A 22,048-nucleotide genomic window follows, 5' to 3' on the forward strand; every position below is an offset into this window, starting at 1 on the left:
CCTGACCAAGAGCAGCTTTGGTGGGGGGAAGGGGCTTATTTTGGCTTAGAGACTCAAGGGGAAGCTCCATGATGGCAGGAGAAAACAATGGCATGAGCAGAGGGTGGATATCACCCCCTGGCCAACATCAGGTTGATAACAGGAACAGGAGAGTGTTCCAAACACTGGAACAAGGGGACACTGGCTATAATACCCATAAGCCCACCCCCAACAATATACCACCTCTAGGAGGCTTTAATTCCCAAATTTCCATCAGCTGGGAACCTAGCATTCAGAATACATAATTTTATGGGGGACACCTGAATCAAACCACCACATTCCGCCCCTGGCCCCCATAAACTGATAACCATACATGATATAAAATACAAAGCATTCAGTCCAACTTTAGAAATCCTCATAGTTTTTTCTTTGTTGGTTTGTTTTGTTTTTCAAGGTAGGGTCTCACTCTAGCTCAGGCTGACCTGGAATTCACTACATACTCTCAGGGTGGCCTCAAACTCACAGCAATCCTCCTACCTCTGCCTCCGGAGTGCTGGGATTAAAGGCATGTGCTACCACACCTGACTAGTCTTCATACTTTTTATCAATCCCAATGACGTTCAAACATTCCCATAGTCCAAGGTCTTTTAACTGAGCCATAATGCCAAAAAAATCTCCCCAAAACCCATAATGACACATAATAAACACTCATACTGCAAAAGATGGCATTGGGCCTAGCAAAGAAATATTCGACCAATATAAAATTTAAACAGGGCAAACATCAAACTCTGCAGCTTCAAGTCCAACAATTCTAATCCGTGACAAATCTCCAAGTCTGATAATTCTAACCAGCAACAAGTCTCTGGAGTTCTAATTCTGCCCCTCCAGATAGGCTACTCACAGTCCTGGAAAACTTTATCAGGAGCTGTCAGCTCTCCTTGGCAGCTATCTCATGATCCCAGCATTTCTACTGGGTCTCCACTGCAACCCATGGTTCATCCTCGTGACTCCATTAGGTCTCCATGCAGGCATCCAGCAAACCTGCTTCACACTGCCCATGGCCATTTCCAAAACACAAGATCACATTGCAAACTCAATGACTCTCTTTTTCCTGCATTTATTATACTCCACAATACCAAGTGGGGTTCCAATTTGTTAACCCAGGGGGAACAAAGCAGACTTTGAAGAACAAGACACCCTTTGAGCATTCAAACCCCTTCAAAAGAGTCTATGTTCTTCCTGTTACCCCAGTGCAGGTCAGCTGGCCCAGTCTCAATGGTTGTAATCTCCCATATAATTGCAGCTGAACAGGCAGCAGTTTGGGCCCAAAGATTTTTTTTCTGTGCCATATCCCTCTAATCACACCAGTCTGTTTCCACATACTGCAACCCTGCACAAGTTCTCAGGACATGGGTATAACAGCAAGCCTCTCACACAAACCACTTCTAGCTCTGTCCAGACAAAGCTCCTTTTCACCCTCATAAACCAAACCTCACAGTCCATAGTTCTTACTGCATTCAGGTCTTGAAACTCTGACTGGAATAGTCTATCAGCCATACTTACAGCACTGGCCTCCTCCCTGTGGAAATGGCCATCTTTGGGCTGCAGCATGCAGCACATGGACTAGTGCGACTGAGTGCCAAGAAGAGTGAATTTATTTCAGAAGTACGAATGAGCAAATTTGCCTGAAGGGTCTGAATGTTCACAGCGCCCAACATTATGTGTCCGTGGAGACAGGTGTAAGCTGCTTACCCAGTCACTGTAGCTGCAACACTGAGCAGCACAGGGGACACCCCAGTCACTGTTAGCATCTCTTTGAGGCTGTGTCCATTGGGACATGCTTCCTAAAAGCAGTCTATTTTCCTTAACTTGCATCAAAATTGATTTATCTGGGCTGGAGAGATGGCTTAGCGGTTAAGCGCTTGCCTGTGAAGCCTAAGGACCCCGGTTCGAGGCTCGATTCCCCAGGTCCCACGTTAGCCAGATGCACAAGGGGGCACACACGTCTAGAGTTCGCTTGCAGTGGCCAGAAGCCCTGGCGCGCCCATTCTCTCTCTCTCTCCCTCTGTCTTTCGCTCTGTGTCTGTCACTCTCAAATAAATAAATAAAAAATGGACAAAAAATATTTTAAAAAATTGATGTATCTTGCATATTTATTATAGTTAATATTCTTACAACATGATTTTAAAATCTCATCTCTGTTTTTATTTTATTACTTGTTTGTGCATGTATTTGCATGTGTGTGAGAGTCCAGACATGTATTGCCATTGCACATATGTGGAAGACAGAGGACAACATCAGGTCAGTCCTCTGCCTGTCCACCACCTCATTTGAGGCCGGGTTCCTCACTCTGGATTCTCGCTTTGCTGTTCTTCACTGTGGGTTTCTGGGAAATTCTACCTCTGCCTACATCTCACTGTCAGTATCCACTGTTGGGTTACAAAAGCCCACCAGCTTTTTACACAGGGTCTGGGGCTTGAATGCCAGCACTCCGGTTGTGAAATGAGCCATCTCCTCGGCCCAAAACCTTATCTTATGTTGTATTTATGGTTCTGTCCCAGGACTTTTTAAAACTGCTATATTAGTTGTCATAATAGACACATTAAATCTAACTTTTCTTCCCTTAAGAAAGTGGAAAAATCACCAAAAACAATAAGCTTAGCTAGACCTTGTTTGGGGAACTTCACAGAGCATCTAGCAATTAGTATTTTTTTCTTCACTGAAAATGTAAACTTCCTTCCAATCATCTACTGATGTTACAGTTCTTTTAATCTAAAGGGCCTATAATCTGTTTAAGTTCTGAACTAACCTCTTCATTCATAAAAATTAGCTTTTGGCTTCTTTGAAAAGAAGATACATAGTTATTTTTTTTTAAATTATATTTTATTTATTTGAGAGAAAGGAAAAGGCAGATAGAGAATGAGCAGACCAGGACCTCTAGCCACTGCAAACGAACTCTAGATGCATGTACCCAGGTTCAAATCCCCAATACCTACATAGTTACTTTTGATGGTGATGAAAATATTCTAAAATTAGAATGCTGTCATATTTACCCAACTGTTTATATTACAAACCACTGCACTATACAATTGTATCACACACTGATGCCCACTAGAGGGAACCCACTGCAAAAAAATGCTTGAAACACGCAAATGAATTGGGTCCTAATCCAACGCTGATATGGCTATTACTGCTAGTATGTCTGAATGTCCTTAAAAATCCCCAAATGGTCCAGTCACTAAGAGTTTGGGATGGCATGAGATTGGGAAGTGACGAGACCGTCCAGAGGTGAGGCTTGGTCATTGGAGACGTGGCCTTGAGGAGGCTGTCTGTAGATTGTGTTAGCTGAGATGAGAAGACTGGGGTCCTGAACTGAGTAAAAAGAAGAAAGTGAGTTGAGCGCCAGGAATAAAAAGGAGAAAGTGAGTTGAGCACCAGGATCCATTACTTTCTGCTTCCCGACTGTGGATGTAACGTGATTTAGCTGCCTCCTCCCCTCCATGGTGGGCTGCATCCCTTTGAAATGTAAGCCACAGTGACCCCTTCTCCCTTTGAGTTGCTCTTTGGCAGGTATTTGATTGCAGCAATGAGAACAGTGACTGATACACCTTGTCAGCAACAGTTACACAAATATCAACACCAAGACTAATAGGTAGGCAAGCACTAGGTCTAGAGGTTACTGAAAGACAGAACCTACCTCCTGTTTCCCTGGTAACACTGGAAAGGAAAACATCACAGTTGCCCCTCCATAGGATTTAAACTCCATTTGAAGGGAAGCACCTCTTCCTTTTGACCAAAGGAACAAAGTCCTCTGGTCCTGGGTGAAGCCTGTCAATCACTCACCTGGTCAGGAGACCCCTCACCTGCTCACACACTAAGGAAGTGGGAGGAATACTTAGCCCCTGAATGGGATAATGTACTATTCCCCTGGAAACCCCTCCCTCGTTGCTGCATCTGACCACTTCTCTGAGCTCTGACAGAAAATGTAATTTTTTCTCTTTTCTCCTTTTTTTCTCTTTTATGGATGCTTGCTGAAATCCTAATGTGGAGGGTTGACTCAGGTGTCCCCCATATACTTAGGTGTTCTGAATGCTAGGTTCCCAGCTGATGAAGATTTGGGAATTAAAGCCTCCTGGAAGCAGTGTATTGTCGAGGGCGGGGTTATGGATGTTATAGCCAGCTTCCTCTTGCCAGTGTTTGGCACACTCTCCCATTGCTGTTGTCCACCTGACATTGGCCAGGAGATGTCCACCCTCTGCTCATGCCATCATTTTCCCTGCCATTGTGGAACTTCCCCCCGAGTCTGTAAGCCAAAATACCCCTTTTTTTTCCACAAGCTGCTCTTGGTCGAGTGTTTTCTGCCAGCAATACAAACCTGACTGCAACACCTAAGCATGCTTTTCCCGACACTTTGGGGTTTTCCCACTTTTTCTCAATAACTCCCCCTTGCCTAATGTGACTGTGCGAATGTATCTGATGAGCTCACTCAACACAGTGTCATCCTTCAAGGATGTCAATGACACTAGGGTCATAGTCGGATCTTTGCATCCAGCAAGTGGCAGCAATTCATCCTAAGCTTGACACATGTTCCAGGTATACTTGTCTCTCCTCCCCAGGGTACTTCACCAGTACTCAGGGCTCACAGAGTGGGAGTCAAGAACAAGGTGAGGCACATGGAGTACAAAACAGTTAAATTTCATCATAAAGTTGTTATCCAACGTACCTCCCTCACCTCCCTGTAGTCCTGTCCCTGCACAGAGTATCTGGTTTACCACATGAAGCCCCATGTTGATGCAAGGAGCACTTTCAGTGGCCCAAGAGGCAAGCAATGAGCACATGGAACCCACTGATCCAACCGTGTGTCACACTATCCAAGACTGACAGTGGCCACTTACGCATACAACCTAGGAGCCAGGTATCCTTATGCCAAGGACCATTGCAGGCAGAAGGTCCTTCATGGGCAAAATGTTTGGTCCAAAAACCAAAATACAGAAGCAGGTATAACCCCACTCACCATTAACCTCAGTAATTCATGGATGGGGGTGGGGATTACCCACACTTGCAACTCTGGGCAACAAGCATCTGTAGAAATCCTGGTTCCAACAACCTTATGCTTACACTGGGCTTCCTGCTCTCCATGCCAACAGACCATCAAAGAGAAGCATCACCAAGCTGCCAGGAGTGACTGGCACTCATCAGCATAAGGGAAGGTTGCTACCACAAACTGGGACGAGGTAAGAATGCTTGTAATTGGATGTCTCTTCTTATTCCCATCCCAACCTTAACTGTAAATGGAAAAAATACAGCTACTATGGCCATACAAGAAGATATAGAAAGGAATTCAGACCCTCAGGAATTAGGGTCTAGTTGCTCTGGCAGAAAAGCTACACAAATCAGCTAGCTACTAGCAGGAGTGGAGCGAGTCCACACTGGGTGGTGGGGACAGGAGGTGAAGACTAGGAGCTATAATTCAGTTAAGGCCCTTCTCTTGTAACTCTCCCATGCCCATCGAAAATCCAAGTGAGCCTGTGACCAAAGGGCCTGGATTCAACATGAGGAGCAAGGCAGCTGAGTGGTGCACCAGGCAGACAGCAGCAGGCACTGCTGGTGACATGGGTTCCCGTCTCACAATTGGACCAATTTATTCCCCAGCTGCCAACTGAATTCCTGCTAACAGCTCACATTTGCAGTTCCACCAGTGAATTGCCTTTCAGGAATATGAGCCACTTCACAGTTTACATAAAGCATAATGCAAGTAACCGCCAGTCAATGACTGTCCAAGATGCGAGGCATACACGAATCCAGCTCCCTGGCTCTAGGAGAGACAATGTGTCTGGTGCAGGCTACACTCTGTGGCCTTACAAGATACATGTCTTTAATGAATGCTTACTATTTCTCAGTCTTTCCCTCTTTTTTCATTCCCTTACTGAGAGTGTTTCATATATATGTATGTTATGTGTGCATGTTTGTATGTGTGTGGCTACATGTGTGTGCAGATGCACTTACATATATACGCATATCTATGTGGAGGCCAGAGGTTTGTGTTAGATGTCTTCCTCACTTTCCACCCTGTTCTTTGACAGAGTCTCTCATTGAACCTGGAGTTCAATGATCCAATGAGGCTAGTGAGCTGACAAGCCCCCAGGACACTCCTTTCTCTGTCTCCTCAGCACTGGGATTACAAGTGTGTGCCACTGGACCTCACTTTGTGTGGGTACCAAGGATCCAAACTCAGGACCCTGGGCTTGCACAGCCAGCACTCTACCCTCTGAGCCATCTTCCCAGCTCCTGAGATATTTCTTAGTAAATTGTATGATCACAATGGCCCATCTCAGGTTGTGCTTCTAGAGAACCTGGCCTGAAGACACAAAAGTAGCTTGGTGTCAGTGTGGACACAAAGTCAAGTTAAGCTGAAACCAAAGTAGTGATAAAAACAGCTTGGAGGCCATCCTCTAGGCCAGGACTGAAATCCCATAGCACAAGACTGAAAATGGCTCTCCTCAGGCATATTCTAGAGCTCCTTAACCCAAACCCCAACTGCAACCTAGTCATCTCTTTTTTGAAAACTCTCCTGATGTTTCTGATTATCACAGATTTGGAAGCCATTGGCTGAGGCAACTCTTGTAATGGATGTTTTAGATATACTTGTCTATATGCACTTGTGGGATGTGCAAAATGAAAATCCAAGATCTCTCTCAATATTAGAAGCTTAGCATTCAGTTAACTATTCATTATACACCAACAGCCCTTCATTGAAGAATAAGAGTTTGACTTTATAAATGAATCATGGATGATCATTCATTACAGAGAGAACTAAATGTGACTGCTTCTGAAATTTTGATGCAAAATTCCTAAGAAAGGCATGTTTTATTGATTGCATTTTATGAGGTGGTGATAATTCTTTTTAGTATGTGTGTTACTATATTAGTCAGAATAGACAAGACTGCTGTGGCAGCAAATATCAGTGACTGAATTCAGTAAGTCAGTAAGAGCCCAAAACATGCCTAGCATCTCTCCAGGACCGTCTTCTCAAGTCCAGCCCTTAGCAGTGGTGGCAACTTCCATTCTGAGGCCCCTCTATCTCAACACAGGCTTAGAGTCCACTGTAGCTGGAGACTGTCCCACTGGAAATGAGATGCTATGGCCTTGAGGCAACCTTCATCATCTTCATTTATCACATGGGTCATATCCTCATGTCACTTGGGCCATAATGAGTCATATCATCCAATGGCAAGAAGAAGCCACTGAAGGCTAATCCCACTGTATGCCCAGAATGAGCAGCTATTGCAGGTGTGGTGGTAGTAGCAGTGCCAACAACAGTTACTAAATATGATAGACACATGAACATGGAAGAGAATATATATAATGAAGAGAATATATATATATATATATATATATATATATATGTATATATATATATGTATATATATATATGTATGTATGTATATGTATGTATGTATATGGTATGAATTTATCTATACCATTCGGTTTGGATTTGTTTAAATCATTGAAATGCAAGCTATTTTAAGGAATATTTATTTTTATTTTACATGTTTATATTCTTGCTGAACAATATTTTAGTACATCAATTTATGCTAAAGAAAAGGCAAAACCTTTGCAGTCTCGCCTGTGAAAGATGACCACATATTTTTGTTAAGCCAAAGTTGGAATCGTATTGCTTACATTTACTTGTAATGTGCTTGTTCTCCTCACAGTATGTATCCTATTTGAAATCCACTGACTATTCTAATTTTAGGAAAGAATTTCCCTCTGGATCTCAGTTACTCCATCTCTAAAGTAAGGACAAGTAGGAGAAATCACATCTAAGATGTCCTTCAGCTCTGGAGATTTGTGAATACACATACCCCTTATGTAGGTATGTATGCATGTCTCTCTTTCTCCACCCTCCTTCCTCCTACTGTTTCTCTTCTTCCTCCTCTCCTCCACAACTATACCCAGAAGTACTGGTACCTTCAAAACCAGACTTTGAACCAGCCTCTAGAGTCCACTTTCAAGACCCAGAACCGCTCCCAGTCTGAGCACTGCAGTCTGTCAAGGTGCTGTCCAAAGGCCTCACTTGCTTTCACCATGATGTACAACTACCCTTAAAGCCCTGAGCCTTCATCAGTATCACTGTCGGGGAATCTTGCGAAACTAGAGTGGAATTACTTGGAATGGGTTAATTTTTAAATCTCTGATTAGAAAATAACACAGGAGGCCATTTTCCCAATAGCAATGTCCTGAAACTTTGTTTTGCTCACAAGTGTATACCTTGTCACTTAGGACAGCTCCTGGGACACACTAAGTGCTCAGTGTCTTTCAGTTGAATGACAGAGTCTAATCTTACTCTCTGGATTTTTTTTAACTATTTATTTATTTTCAAGCACAGAAATACAGACAGAGAGAAAGTATGGCCACATCAGGACTCTAGGCACTGGATGCTAACTCAGATGCATGCACCACTTTGTGCATCTGGCTTGCATGGGCACTGGGAGTCCCAACCCAGGTTGTAGGCTTTGCAGACAAGAGCCTTAACTGCTGAGCTCTCTCTCCATTCCCTTGCTCCCTGTTTTATGCACTCACCGTCTGCTTCTACCTCTCTAGCAACAGAGAGACTAATCCCTATGAAACACATCGCTGGCAGACAGGTGTGCCTAGAGGACAGTGTTGAAGTTGTTATATCCTCTACCCCAACTGCTAAGTCAACAACTGAGGGGCAGGGCAATGAGCAAGCCTACACAGAAAAATGTCAGCGCTGAGACAACAGGAAATGTGAGCTTCAGAGACAACAGCCGTCCATTTGTAAAGTGCATTTTCTGGATGGGGCATTATTTTTAATTCTGCCTTGTGGGTCTGGCAAAGATTTACTTGATTCACTTTTCTGCAGAGTCCTTCCTCACAGTGGCCATAAGGAGGCGTGGCATTGCTTAATTTGTCATTCTCAGAAGCCAAGGCCAATCCTGACCCCTTAAGGTCCCTTCACCACACTTTTTAAAACAAAGGAAGTATTCTAAATGGAGTGTTTCCAGGCAAGGAATATGCTAAAAGGGGAAATTGCATCTAGGGAGAAAGGTGGTGTAAGTCCCTCCTTTGCCAGAGACTCAGGAGAAAACCCAAGACTTACAGCTGAACGTTACCAATGCTTCTAAAGGGTTCCAGGGCCCTGCTTGCAGGGAATCACAGTCGTAGGAAACTTACCTACTGGTGCCTTCCCTCTAACTCTCTTAGTCTTCTCAAAAGGTCCAGACTAGAAGAAACAGCTAGATCACTCAATCTATTTGGCTACTTTCCTCTGAAGTTTAAACATTTCCTCCTGGAGGGAAGAAGGGGGCTCAGGGGACTCAAGACACTAAGGAAACTTATAAGGCTCAGGACATTTGTGAAAGTTGGAAGTTCAGGGAGTTCCAAAAGTTCTAAGATTCACAGGGCCCTTCCCCGGGTTTATATAAGAAGTGGTAACAGTTGATGAAGAGGGTGAGAGAGGTGGAGGAAGTCTCTCCAGTGGAGCTGTCTGTAAGCTGTGCAGAAAGCTGGAGGAATGCAGCTTTCTTGATTCATTGCCCACACTAACACGGGCTTGTCTGTGGTACAGCTATCTTTGAGTCACCCATGCTCCTTTAAGAAACCCCAATATTCTTATTGGTTCACCAAGATAGACTTGGGTAGAATCATTTCTTTGGTCTGTTGTCAGTGCCCTATCAGGGATTAGTGGAATCTTGTCTACATCTCTCCAGAAAAAGTTGTCCAAGACAGGCACTTACCTATTTTTCCTTTTACTGAGGCCCAGAAAAAAATCATTTGCCCAAGATCAACTGGCTATGTAGTTGCCAAAGCTGAACTAAATTCCAGGTTATTTCATTGAGCATCTAAGTGGCTGGTGAGAAGTGGTCTTTAAAAACAGCTAATTGGAGCCAGTCATGGTAGCAAGTCCCAGCAGTTGAAAAAGAGAAGGGGAGAAGAGGGAAGGAGGGAGGCAGGGATGGAGCAAAGGAGACAGGGAGGGAGGGAGGATAAATAAACGCACACTGGTGGCCTGGTCTCCAGGCAGCCTCTGCTCCTGTTCTGTCTTCCTAGCAACTGAAGCTATGCCATATTGTTTGAAGTGCTCATTTTGTTCCAAATCAAAGATGAAGGATAAACTTCTGAGACAAAAGGCATTTTCCCCACAGGGCATAGATAAATCATAACTCAGGGACAAAAGAGTCAAGGGTGAGCAATCCCTTGGGAACCATCTGCAGAATAACTGTGAATATTCTCAATAGCCGCAGTCACTTCTGAAAAGAGGTGGGGAGCACAGCAGAGCCACCAAACCCAAGCATTTTACTTGGCAAATGAATATTTGGTTCTGTTGGGGGGGGGGCGTACAGAATCGCAACTCAAATGCTTGCAGATGCCAAGGAGCTAAAACAAGCTGGGGCAGGTAAGACACTGGTCAGATGTGTTACAAGAAACAAAGACTGTCCCCCTTAAGAAAAGTAACAGATAGAACATGGCAAATGACAAGAAACACACGGTCTCAGTCATGAGGTTCAGAGTGAGGGCTGCAGGAGACCGCTGTCCTCTGTCTCAGTGCATCTGCTGCTCACCAGCTTCATTTGATCACTGTAATACAGGGATTTGCAATGACAATTGTCAGACCTTCTGTGTTTTTATTTATTTATTTATCTATCTATGTGAGGGTGCATGTGTCATAGCACACATATGGAGGCCAAGGGACAACTTTGAGGTGTCTATCTTCCACTTGTTTTTTTACTCTTAATTGACAACTTCCACACATATAGACAATATACCATTATTAGACTCCCACTCCACCATCTACCCTTCTTCCCCTTCTTCTTTCCAACTAATGTATCTTCTACCTTGAGGTCATAATGCTTTTTCCTCCTATTATGCAGGTCTTGTGAAGGTAGCATCAGCCACCGTGAGGTCATGAATATCAAAGCCACTTTGTATCTGGAAGACAGTATTGTAAGCACTCCTCCCCTCCTTTGGCTCTTGCATTCTTTTTTTAAAAATATTTTTATTTATTTATTTGAGAGAGAGAGATAATGGGCGTGCCTGGGCCTCCAGCCACTGCAAATGAATTCAGATTCATGCGCCCCTTATGCATCTGGCTTACGTGAGTCCTGGAAAATCGAGCCAGGATCCTTTGGTTTTGCAGACAAATGCCTTAACCACTAATCCATCTCTCCAGCCCTCTTGCATTCTTTTTACCATTTCTTCTGCAATGGTCCCTGAGCCTTGGAGGGTATGATGAAAATGTCTCACTTAGTACTGAACACTTACTTCTTCTCAGCACTTTGGAGTTCTGGGTCACCCCACTGGTCACCCCCATCTTTAAAAAAAAAAAAGTTTCTCAGGCTGGAGAGATGGGTTAGTGGTGAAGACACTTACCTGTGAAGCCTAAGGACTCAGGTTCAATTCCCCAGTACCCATGTAAGCCAGATGCAGCGATTTCCTCCTGTGGAATGGACCTCAAATCCAATTAGAGAGCATTTGGTTTCCTCCCTAACAGATAAGCCACCATTGCAACAGTTGGTACATTTGGTCTGGCTGGCCAGCCATAGAACCTGCAAGCTCTCTGCTGGTTAAGACCCATGATGACTTTTCTCCCCCAACATGATGCACAGCTGTTTTCAACATTATGACAGCTAGTCAATGGGGAGGAGGTTTCCAGCTTAGCTCCAGCTTGATTTCTTAGTAACCTGGGCTACCTCTCTTAATTCTACTTGTCTTGAGACAGGGTCTCTTACTACTTCAAAGGAGCTGCTAGACTGCAAGGGAAGGTCAGATTGGCTGGCTCCATACACCATTGGTGTATATGCCATGGATCACAGATGCATGCATATGCCACTTTGCATTTAACTTTACATACGTGTTATGGAATTGAATCTAAGCCATCAGGCTTTTGCAAGAAAGTGCCTTTAACCATTGAGAGACTGATGAGCCCCATGTTTTGTTTTTTGTAATATAGATTTGTACCTGTGTGGTGGTTTGAATGGAAATGGTTTCATAAACTCAGGTTGTTTTTTGTTTGGTTTGGTTTGATTTGGTTTGAGAGTGACAGAGAGAGAAAGGGGAAGATAGCACAAGCAAGCAAGAGAGAGAGAGAGAATGGGCACACCAGGACCTTCAGCTACTGCAAACGAACTCTAGATGCGTGCTCCCTCTTGTGCATCTGGCTAACATGGGTCCTGGAGAATTGAGCCTTGAACCAGGGTCCTTAGACTTCACAGGCAAGCGCTTAACCGCTAAGACATCTCTCCAGCCCTCAGGCATTTTTTGTTTGTTTGTTTATTTGTTTTATTTTTCAAAGTAGGGTCTCACTCTGGTCCAGACTCAGGCATTTCTGATTAAACTTCTTACTTAGTCTTCAGCAGGTGAAGCCCTGCTGGAGTAGGTACATCACTGAAGGAAGATCTTGAGTCTACTCTCCATACCTACAAAAGCAAACAAACAACTTCAGTAGCTTCCAGTGCATTGAAATAAAATTCAAGTTCCTCCCATAGCCCTGTGCTATCTGCCTCCTTCACTCCCCTGCCCCTTCATCATTCACCCTCTTGTCTCTAGAGGAGAAAGATCTGCCCGGGAAACTCTTTCCTAGCCTGAGTTCTGTGTCCTCCCTGTAATTCAAATGAGACCTCCTTTTAGAGAGACTTTCTTTGAACAATGAGTTCAAGGCTGTGGCTCTCTACCTCCAATCTCCATTAACCTTCCCTCTTTTCTTTATCTTCATTGCACTTGCCATTGCCTGAAATTATCCTGTTAGTGTGTACATGTATGTTTGTTTCTGGGCATGCATGTACTATAGCTCACATATGGAGTTCACAGGACAACCTCAGGGTGTTCGTCCTCTCCTTCCATCTTGTTTGCAACAAGGAAGGCCAAACTAGCTGGCCCATAACCTTCACGATTCTCCTAACTCTGCCTCCTACTGTGACAGGTATACTGGTATTACAAATGTGTGTACTACTCTTGCATTTGCCTTTACAAGCCTGCTGGGGTTTAGAAGGACAGTCAACAGACTTGTGGACTAAGTGTCTTTAACCACTGAGAAATCTCCCTAGGTTATTTTAACCTGGTTCATTGTTATTGTGCCCCCACTGGAATGCAGATTCCATGAGACCAGGGACGTTGACTGTTCTTGGATGTGCTCCAGACCAGCAGCCGTAGGAAGTTCAGGATAGTCCCACAGTAAAAGAGTAGTGATGACTGTGCTTAGAAGTAAGGCAGTTAGGGTGTTTGTTCCCCCCCACAAAAGAAAAAGGCACAAATATCCTTAAGTCTGCCCTTGCAGGTTCCACTTTGCTAGAGATCAGAGAAGCTGGCTTCTCCTTATTTCTTGCCTAAAGAGTTCCTAGACATGTTTTTCCATAAACAACCTGAACCCCTCCCTGGGAGGGAATTCCCCTTTCCTAGAATTTAAATCTTATCTGACATTGTGGTTGGTTAAGCTCAGCCCCAGAACTTGGTGTCATGGTGGGCTCTTCTTGAGCCAACCCCTAGCCTAGACTACTCAGCCCTCACTCTGGCTCACCTGAGCCTAAAGGTGAAGCTACAATAAGGTTATAAATAGACCCTTAATAGGGGAACAAGCTCTCTTGGTTGCCCTCAGGCTCTGGTAGGGTTCCCACCCACCACTACTCCCACTGGCAGAAGCTCTCTGTACTTCCCCCTTTCCTTCTCTTAATCTAATAAAGTCTATCTAAACCTTGCCCTCTGGTCTATGGATGTTAATTCTTTAAATTCACAAGACAGGAATCTAGGGTATCCTAAATTTACTGGTACATTGGCATATTTATGGGTGTATTGGCAAAGAATCCCAAAATTCCCATTTTAGAAGGAGACCAAAACAATGACCATAGGATAAACAGAGCTCAGATTCTCACTTATCCTGAGCAACTTTTATTTGCTGGGCTTTTGTTTTGTTTTGTTTTGTTTTGTTTTGTTTAGTGAGTCAAGATCTTATGTAGTCCAGGCGAGCCTTGAACTTCTGATCCTTCTCCCCCTGCCTCCTGAGTACTAGGTTACAGGCACACATAGCCCCACTTGAGCAAATGTTTCTGGTATTACTTCCTAGGATCAGCTGCCAGGCAACCTTGACCTTCACCTTGTACTGACAGGCTAGTGTCTGCCACTATCAGGGACTTGGACTGATCTTCAGGCATCCTTCAACTGCGTGCACCACAGTAACTGATCTGAGCCAAGGTTCTCCTCTGAGAAACCTTGCTAAGGACCTTGGTTGTCTTTTCATGCTTCAGGCTCACAGCCAGGAAATACAACCCTGGAAGTGAGCAATTGGAAACACCAATATGTCCTTTTCCTTTAGGTCAATTGTTTCACTCTAAAGCTATGCTTTCTATTTTTCCCATCTTCATCACAACAATGGCAGCACTCAACCCCCAAGACCCTGAGATAAAGCATTTTGGGACTATTTCTAGCTCCCTGGAATACTTTTGTGGGCTTGGGTGTGTGGATAACACCTAGATTTCATTGAGAAAATGAGGTTCATAAATCCCATCTACCCCTTTGCTCTGACAGTGGTTCTAACATCACTGGGCATGTGAACTGTAAGGGTCCACTGTAGGATAATGCCTGAAGACTTACTAAGGATTAATAGTAGAGCCAGGCTGAAGAGATGGCTTAGTGGTTAAGGTGTTTGCCTGCAAAAGCAAAGGATTCTGGTTCAATTCTACAGGACCCACATAAGTCAGATGCACAAGGGGGGTGCAGGCATCTGGAGTTCATTTGCAGTGGCTGGAGGCCATAGTGTGCCCATTCTCTCTCTCTCTATCCATCTCTTTCTCTCTGTGTCTATTGCTCTCAAATAAACAAATAAATAAAGAAGAAGAAAAAAAAGAAAAAGGCAGATTGAGACAGGAACGGGGTGGGGGGCAGTATTTAAGTAGAGTGATCTGGAAAGGGCATCTCATTGAGAAAGTGATGCAAGTAAAATCTGAAAAACATGCCCAAGATGATCAGAACTTAATCTAAGCCTTATCACAGTACTGTAGAGGGTCTCTGAACTTTGTATATTCATGGTCCTTTTGCCCTTTGGAGACACAAGACAATATACTGCCTAAAAACATATATCATACTGAGTTCAAATACTGGCTCTAGCACTTTGGAGGTGTTTGACTCTACATGTCATGCTTTATTTCTCTGAGCCCCAGTTCCCTATGCTTCAAAACAAAGATATTAATAGTACCCACCCCACAGGACTCCTCAGGATTTAGGGAAATAATGTGCATGAATTCCTTTGCACACAGAAAGAACTCAATAAAAATCAGCTGCAAGTCTTGAGCCTTGCTCATCTCCCAAAGTTTATTTACATTTTCCTTGGTCCTGGTTCTTTATCTTTACTGACATTTTAACATTGTTTTATGGTTTCTGCTTCTGTGGTAAGCTACCTCAAATCCTTTGTGGCTTGGGGTAGGTTATAAATAACCAAGTAAATAAATTAAAATCTGGACAGGAGAACATTTTCATGGAAGAAAAACGTTTCATTACCAATAGAGTGAGCTGCAAGTGAGGCCAAAAGCAAGAAATTATTGACTCTAATCCCTAGTAGTCCATCAAAAGCCACCAGCAAGGCATTCTCTGGCTTCTTAGACCATCTCCCCCTTTCCCTCTTCCTTCCTCCAACAACAGAGGGTAAATGAGTCATACACAATGACTCAGTAGGCCTCCTAAATCCTCCCAACCTCACAGCTTCACTGCTATGAGTCTCACAGAACTCCTCTTCTTCCCAAAGAGAGAGAAAGCGATGAGGTCACTATGGTAATAGAGTTGGAGGAGGAGAGCTGGCTGAGGGAGCAGCTGGACATAGGCTGGCCTCTCTCCTTGTCATTAGTGACTGAGCCCCATGTCTATAAAGCTCCTGAACTCCTCACTGCCTCAGTTTCTACTCAGAAATAACTGGACCTTCCTCCTGAGGTGAGGCTGTAAATGAAAGAAAGGAGAGCAGTCAAGAAAGCAACATGGAGAAGTCATGGCCAAAGCCCTCTGTGAACGTCAGACTTCCCTTCCTGAGCTGCCCCAGAAGGCTGTGAGAATCAAACTCTTCAGTGAGAGTGGTATGGGGAGAAACCGAGGGAGTGGATTAGTTGAGCTACACCCCTACTTGACAAGAGACTCTGCAAGAAGAAGGGGAGATCATTTTGGAGCCCTGTTATCCCTCGTAAGGTGTGGCTATGGGTGACTCACTGTCCACTGACAGCTGGGGTGGACTTGGCACACTGACAGGGCAGGTCAGGAGGTACCCTTGGCCTTCTGAGGGGGTCCTGAGGAAGGACTTCTACCCTCCACCACAGGCCACCATGGGGAGTGCTGACTGAAAACTGCCTGGGTCACAGCCCAACCGGGAGTTCGTCAACTCTGTGACCCTGGTGTGGAACAGCAGGAGCCCGGGCTTGGCTGATCTGTCACAAGATCCCTAAGCCCTCTTTCCCATCTCACTTCCATTGCCTGTTAAGGCATCCTTGGTGTGTGAGCCTGGGCTTTAGAACTGGCTGTAGGTTAACTTAAAACATACATCCTTAATTGGAAATACTTTAAAAAAAAAAACATACACCCTTAATTGATACTAACTAAGTCGCTTACTTTCTCTGGTTCCTCTTCAGATATGGTTATATAAAATCTACTTCCCCAAGTTGCTGCCAAGACTAAATACAGCAATGCGCTGCAAACACACACATAGTGCCTGACACACGCTAGTCACTCATCTATGGCAGCTTCTAGTAACAATAATACTGTCTGGGGGAGTCCACCTGACATTCTGCCCTGGCAAAGATGTGTTCAGAGAAGGACAGCACCCCACCTAAGCTGTGTGGCCTGATTATCTCATTCCTGCTCCATTCTTTCCCACCACCCCTGCCCACAAAGGAAACTCCTGGAAGGTCGCAAGAAGACCTAAAAAAATATTAACCAAGGCCTAGCCTCTAACCAACAGTCTTGATCTTCAAACATGTACTGATGGGCCCTTCTGTACTGAGAGCCAAGGAGAGAGCAGACTCGCTGTGGCGCCTAGGAGTTCACAGTGCACATCACAGAAAAGAGGACAACGTGTCACGGAGCCTCGTGGAGAAGGAGGCAGCGTCGACCTGGAGAATGGGGTATTTGGGGAAGAGGACCGTGACAGGCTGAAAGCACATAACAAAGGTCTAGAGAGAAGACAGTGGTTTGATGAGATGGAAGACTGCAGGACAGCGGAGTGAACTGTATGAGAAGGCTGGTGAGACTACCGGTAAGGACACAAAATAAATGCCATCGCCACCACATGGGAGGAGGGGAGCAAGCCTGCCTTTCCAAACAGCTTGAAGACGTAACAGAGGAAGGTAGGTGATTTTCTGGGGGAAGAGTTTCCGGGCAGAGTAACACTGCAAGAGTCCTATGGCCTCGGGGTGGTCGCCATCTTGCTGATACACTTGGGTTTTGAACCAGAGTTTGGAAAGAAGGGGGATGATGGTAGGAAGTGGGGTCAGACAATCAAAAAAGGAACTTGCACATGAAGGGCCTTCCAGGATTTAATGCGCTATCTAGCTTTCCCTGGGCTGGAACGGAGAGCCATCGTAGGAGTTACAATAAGAGAACAAGGCTATCTGACGTAGGTTTAAAAAAGGATCATTCTGACTGCTATGTAGAGAACCATCTGCAGGGTGGAAGACTAGTAAGCAGGCTGTTGCGGAAATCCAGGCTAAGGAAAACGATGGCGGGAGCTCAGGGGGCAGCTTCTTCTCCTAGCTTCCAAGTAACCCGAACATAAGACCCCTGGTGCGTGCGCAGCCCAGTGACTCCGAGCCCCGGCAGGATGGGGTGTCTGGAACCTCCATCCAGCAAGGTGCCAGCCTGGAGAAGGTGAGGTTGCGGGGCTCCCTTGCCCGTCCGAACCTCTGGTCCCCACGAGATCGCAAAGCAGACAGGTAATTCGGTCCGGAGAGCTGCAGCCGGCGGAGAGAGATTGAACGGAAAGGAGTGGGAGGGCGGACGCCTCCCTCGGTCCTGTAACCTGTCCCGGAGACTCTACACTGTGGCACCCGGGTTTGCGACGTAGGTGCCAGCACCGCGTGCCCGCTCCGTGCACACCCTGCCTCCACCCAGCTCTGACCCTTTTGTGTCGCTGACCTGGACCCCCATCTAGGGACCCGTCGGTCCAGCTCCGGGTTCGGTGCGCACAGCCCTGCTGGGGTCCCTCTGGCGGTCGCCTGGGCGACACGGCCCAGACCCGGGGCTCCCAGCAGGAGGAAATCATGAATGAAACGCGTGCGGAGCTCCCACTCCCCCGCTCTCCAGGTCCCGGAAACCTCGGCGTGGGGGCGGCGCCTGCGGGGGCTCAGCGCTCAGATGCTGGGGTGGGGGCTGGAGATGGGGCTCGAGAGGGGAGGTCGGCAGTCGAGAGGCCCGGGGCGATGCTGGAGCTCCCGCCTCCTTCGCGCCAGCCCCGCGAGCTCGCCCTGCGCAGTTCCCGGGGAGCGGGGCGGAGCCGGGGCCGGGGCCGCCGGGGGACCCGGAGGCTGCGCCCGCCGCTCCGCTCCGCTGCCCAAGCGCACTGGGGAGGCGGCCGGGCAGGGAGCGCGCACGGAGAGCCGGCGGACAGACTGACGGACAGACGGACGCCCCCGGACACGCAGACGCTTGGCGCGGCCCCCGCCACACGCGCGCACACACACGCGCGCACACGCACACACACGCGCAGACACACACACACTCCCGCGCGCATCCTGCCGCCAGCCCTGCTGCCCGCTCGCCCGCTCCGGAGCCCGCTGTGGCCGGTAAGTGCTGCGCCTCCGTGGGCGCCTTTGTGTGCCCAGGGCTCGGGGGTCTCTCCCCGGGCGCCCGCGAACCTGAGATGTCCTCCAGCCCCGCAGGATCCCCCGGAGCGGCGCCCGCCCCCGCCACGCCCCCCATGGGGCGCCCCCGGACTGGGAGAGGGGGCCCCTACCCGGGGAAGGGGGCTTGGCGCTGGGTAACCTGGCGGGAGCGGCAGCCACTCCCCGCCTAGCTCTTGCGGGGCTGCTGGCAGGGACGGTGTTGTGGTCTGTCCAGGTCTGGGTCTCTGCGGGCCCAGGCTAGTGCGCTCCCGGCTGCATCACCTCTCCCACCATCCCACGCCGGGGGAATGGAGATCTTCGCGGCCTCCTGGCCCCTAACCTGCGGTGCCTAAACCTCATCGGTTCTTTTTCTCTGACCCTTTAGCCACACGCGTCCCACCCACTCCTAAAATAAAAGCCCGGTACATTCCCCTCCCCCAGCAAAAGGCTTTTTCCTGGATAAGGCCCAGATTCCTGCAAAGCCCAGGGATCGCTGGGTCAGATCCCTGGTAAGGGATCATATGGCTTATAGCAGCAGGACCCGAGCCAAGGGCCTTTGGGTATTCACTTAACCTTTTTATTTTATAGATGGGGAAACTGAGGTCCAATAAGGTGGTTTGATGACCAAGGTCATCAAAGAGTTAGTGGCAAAACCTCCTTTAGAATCTGGGGTGCCCGGTTTCATGCTCATTTTCCTCCGCTACATAACCAGATCCTATCCCCATGAGAGCCCCAGAGCCCAAAAATTTCACCTGTGTGAGCATACCTAGTGAGTCCTGGTAATTCTGTCTGTAACCCCCACTTGGAGTGTTAGGTGCCATTCATGACCTGTCATCGTTACTCTTAAAAAAATGGCCTTTAATTTTCCTCATTCAGCCTCAGGGAGGGCTGTGTTTTGCAAGCACTCCAGGTTTGGGAGCATGAAGTAGCCTTGAACCACAGACTAGATTCCAGGGTGGTCGTCCCAATCCTTCCAGGAGTCCCTCAGCCTGGGTGGCCTCAGTTAGACCAGCTGACCTGGCATCCAAAGACTCACCCTCTTCCCATCTCTGACCTGACTGCATACACTCAGAGCCAGACACTCTGTCCTCCTCCCTCAGCACCTAGCTGCTCTAATCCAAACAGTCCCCTCTCGGCCGTCCTCCTTTACGGAGATCCCCAAGTCCCCTCAACTGCCTCTTCCTCATTATAGTGCGGCCTCTTGGTATTGCTGACAGAGCTGCCAGGGAAGCTAGAGTTACAATCACAGGCTCCCTCAAGGGCAGCCAGATGTCCCCAGAGCTGAGCCCGTGCCTGGTGAGAGAGGGTGCCCCGAGAGGTGGGTGGAGGGAGTACAAGCATAGCTGAAAGGCGAACGGGTGAAGTCAGTCACCTCCGAGGAGAGGACAGACGGGAGCTGGCAGAGGACAGCACTCAGTCTCTCGGGACAAGAGCTTCCTTCTCGAGTGGTGCAAGCAGCCTAGCATGAAGCTGAGCCATGGTGGGCACGCAGTGTCCCCCAAGGGCCACCAGTGCTATTGTAGTACATGCAGAGTCCCAAGAGGCACCATGCACTCTGATTTTATAAAGGATAGTGGCCTCAGGCGTTAGCTTACAGGAGCTTCCGTTCTTCCAGGTGGGGCTCCTCACAGGTGTGCCGTTTCAGGAAGTCTTCGTAACATCTCCACAACTCAGTTTCTTTATCAGGAAAATGGGATATGGGATTGAAAATTTCAGGAAATCCTCCAGGTCTGAAGTATTTTGCTGTGGAAAGCCCAGGAGTAGGGAAGGAGAGAGAGAACACTTATTTCTATAACTGCGGTGGGCCTGGTTTTCTCTCCTTTGACCCTGGGGGAATGTCTCCTGGCCAGAAGAGGTGATGTGGGTAAGCTGCTGAGCACACACCTGGGGTGCAGAGAAAGTTCCAGAGTCAGTTACTTTTCATACCTTCGGGGCTTAGTTGTATAGACAGGCTCTCCGCCCTCCTATCTTCAGATCATCCCCGGGTGTAGGATCTTAGATCCTCAAAGTCTTTCTCCGTAAAATAAGCCCTCTCCTCACTGACCTATTCCTAGATTTAGTGCTGATGGAACACTGAACCCCACGACCTCCAGGGAAGGAAGAAACCTTTCACTTACCAGTTGGATTGCGCCTTGACAAGACTGACTTAGCAGTTCATCTTTCCATGATATCCAAGCTTTCCTTCTACTAGGTCACTTACATGTACTGTCCTTTATGCATTTGTGATGTCAATGACATTATCCACCTGTGGTACATGTGGGCAAATCAATACATAGTTTCACATACTAAGTGTGCCCCCAGCTGAGGTGTTCTGAGTCTGGGATGCAAAGTCTTTCTTCTACATCTTATCACCTGTCTCGCCTAAGACAGACAGGTATCCCCCCAGAAAGAGTTGAAAAGACAAGCAGACTTTCTTCTTTCAGAGGATTGGTATGGCTTCTTGGAGGAGCAAAGTGGTGCCTGGACTAGGCTGGATCGACGTATACATCAGATGACAGGTGGCGCATTTCCCAGAGGTGGAGGCAGCTGAGAAGAGCGCAGATGGGTGTAGGGACATATAGACATTGACAAACACTGCAACAAAGTGTGTTCCTACTGGAGCAGAACGGGAAAACTGAGAGGTGGGAAGGAAGGCAGGTAGGAGGGTAGAGGCAGCTCTTGGGGGCTTCGAGTGCCACATGAAGGAGCTGGACTTTCAGTGTTGAGATGTGATCAACCCTGGCAACAGGAAACTGGCTGCCATGCCCGTGGAGATGAGGCTGCTGCAGGAGAGCCTGCTGGCAGGGAGCTCAGGTAGGAAAAGATGACAGTGGCCTAGGTAAGAGACAATGAGAGTTGGCACGAAGAGGCTGCAAGAACGGGTAGAAAGGGCCAGGGAGATGGCTCAGTCAGTTAGGAGTTTGCCTCAAAAGCATGAAAACCTTAGTTTAATCCCCAGAATGCACATAAAACTTCCAAGTGCACCCTTGTATTCCCAGTGCTGGGAATGTGGAGACAGGAGGATCTCTGGAGCTTGCTGGCCAGCCAGTACAGCCAACTGGTGAGTCCCAGGCCAATGAGAGATACTGTCTCAAAAAAAAAGGGAGTAACATTCCTGAGGAACAGCACCCAAGGTGGTCCTCTGACCTCCACATGTGCAAACACAGAGAGACAGAGAGAATGGGTAGAAAAGGGGGTTTTATATCAGCAAGAGGGCTCATTGTCACCAAAACCTCCAGCTCATCTGATGTGGGTGTACAAGGAAGGAGGACTGAGTGAGG

The 22,048-nt window shown here is 47.1% G+C and overlaps 1 protein-coding gene across 2 annotated transcripts in view; it reads left to right on the forward strand.

The window, feature by feature from the left end:
- The first annotated feature begins 18,608 nt into the window (after positions 1-18,608).
- The window catches only part of Ptpn5 (protein tyrosine phosphatase non-receptor type 5), an 81,533-nt gene continuing 78,093 nt past the window's right edge, over positions 18,609-22,048 (forward strand). The window contains exon 1 of one of the 2 annotated variants that reach the window (XM_004650805.2): positions 18,609-18,749. The gene's annotated coding sequence lies outside the window, so the exon portion shown is untranslated. The remainder of the gene's footprint in view (positions 18,750-22,048) is intronic. The other variant, XM_045146329.1, reaches the window with a different exon arrangement.

This window comes from Jaculus jaculus, chromosome 3, assembly GCF_020740685.1.
Source record: "Jaculus jaculus isolate mJacJac1 chromosome 3, mJacJac1.mat.Y.cur, whole genome shotgun sequence".
NCBI lineage: Eukaryota > Metazoa > Chordata > Mammalia > Rodentia > Dipodidae > Jaculus > Jaculus jaculus.